This window comes from Bison bison, unplaced genomic scaffold (assembly GCF_000754665.1).
Source record: "Bison bison bison isolate TAMUID 2011002044 unplaced genomic scaffold, Bison_UMD1.0 scf7180017864508, whole genome shotgun sequence".
Taxonomy (NCBI): domain Eukaryota; kingdom Metazoa; phylum Chordata; class Mammalia; order Artiodactyla; family Bovidae; genus Bison; species Bison bison.
The window spans coordinates 709,460-711,720 of NW_011495064.1; positions in this window are offsets into that span (position 1 = coordinate 709,460).

The following is a 2,261-nucleotide window of genomic DNA, read 5'->3' on the forward strand; positions in this document are numbered from 1 at the left end:
ACTTTGCCAACAAAGGTCCATCTAGTCAAGGCTATGGTTTTTCCAGTGGTCATGTACAGATGTGAGAGTCGGACTGTGAAGAAAGCTGAGTGCCGAAGAATTGATGCTTTTGAACTGTGGTGTTGGAGAAGACTCTTGAGAGTCCCTTGGACTGCAAGGAGATCCAACCAGTCCATCCTAAAGGAGATCAGTCCTGGTTGTTCATTGGAAGGACTGATGCTGAAGCTGAAACTCCAGTACTTTGGCCACCTGATGTGAAGAGTTGACTCATTAGAAAAGACCCTGATGCTGGGAGGGATTGGGGGCAGGAGGAGAAGGGCTGGATGGCATCACTGACTTGATGGACATGAGTTTGAGTGAACTCTGGGAGTTGGTGATGGACAGGGAGGCCTGGTGTGCTGTGATTCATGGGGTCACAAAGAGTTGGACAAGACTGAGCGACTGAACTGAACTGAACTGAAGAGACCATGAACCAAGGAATGTGGGTGGCCCAAGGAATGCTGGAAAAGGTAAGGAAATGGATTCTCTCCTACAGTGTCCAGAAAAGAAGGCAGCCTGCTGGTATCTTGCCTTTACCCTAGAAAGAGCTGTGCTAGACTTCTGACTTACAAAACTGTGAGGTGAATTTGCATTGTTTTCAACCATTAAGTTTGTCGTAATTTGTTCCAGCATCAATAGAAAACTAATCCACATGCTAACGAGTTTTATTTTAAATTCATGTTCTCAAATTTGAAACTTAACAACTGCCTGGGGATTCTATTGCACTAATACTGTCTTCACACATTTGCCTTTCTGCTCTTTGTTTTTGTTTGTTGTTGTATGGCTCTGGCTTTATTTGTCCCAGCAATTTTTTAATTTATTATTAAAAAATTTTTTTTGGCTGTGCTGTGTGGCATGTGGAATCAGTTACCTGACCAGGGATTGAACCCATGCCCCCTGCAGTGGAAGCACAGAGTCTTATCCACTGGATCACCAGGGAAGTTCCTGCCTTTCTGCTCTTTGAAACAGTCATTTCATTCATTTTCTTCAGCTGAAACTTCTGAAGCACTCCACCTCCATCAGAAACACATTGTTACATGGGAGTTCTGTTGCTTTTCTACTATTAAATCTATCTAAGTTGTATATTCTTTGTTTCTATAAAAGGCAAACCATTCACTTATGCTCTGTGTTCGATCTGCTCTTGACTTCTCAAGGACTTTTCACCCGACACTATCTTTTCTCTCTTTTGTGTCCTTAATTCTCCTTTCATCATAGAATAGTCCCTGTTTCTATATAAACATGTTCCTGTATTTCCTGTGATTTCACATGTCTCCCTCTTGATACCACCCCATTTTTCTGATCCCCCTTCATTACAAAACTTTCTTTAAAAGGTTTGTTCATTGTTGTCTCTACTTCCTCATGACCCGTTCTGTCTTCAGCCCATTATTGAGCTTCTGACTTTAATGTTGTAATAGCTTTTCTGTTTCTAAATCCAGTAGCCATTTTTTAAATCCTGATCTTAATAGACCTCTCATAAACATCTGACACAATTGACCACTACCTTATTCTTGAAACTACTTCTTTTTTTGGTTTCTAGGACATCATATTTCCTTCATAACTAGTGGCTGTTCATTCTTAATCTGCTTTGCTGGCTCCTTTCCTCCGCCCTATTTCTAAATGTAGAAATGCCCTAGGACTCAGTCCTGGCCCATCTTTTATTCTCTATACTCGCTTTCTCTAAGTGATTTTATCTAGTCCCATGATTTTCAGTACTGTCTTTATGCCAATGACCCCCAGATCTATATCTCCAATGACTTCCGAATTTGCATTTCCAACCCTGACTTCTCTAAATTCAAAATTTTTAACTGTTAACTGTGAAATCTCCATCTTTAAATCTAATAGGTATCTCAAACTTCACATATTCAAAATATTTATCAAGAAAGGGTGGATTTGCTATGAGCCATCCATAATTTCCCACCCAATGAAATATGTTTGGAAGACTCTTGGCCTGGTAAAGAGCTCTAATACGTGACTGAAGAGGCAATTTCATAAAAAATCCTTTAAAAAAAAAACTTTTAAATTTTGTATTGGGGTATAGCAGATTAACAATGTTGTGATAGTTTCAGGCAAACAGTGAAGAGACTCAGCCATGCATATACATGTATCCATTCTCCCCCAAATGCCCCTCCCCTCCAGGCTGCCACGAAACATCGAGCAGAGTTCCCTGTGCTATACAGTAGGACCTTGTTGGTTATCCATTTTAAAGACAGCAGTGTGTACAC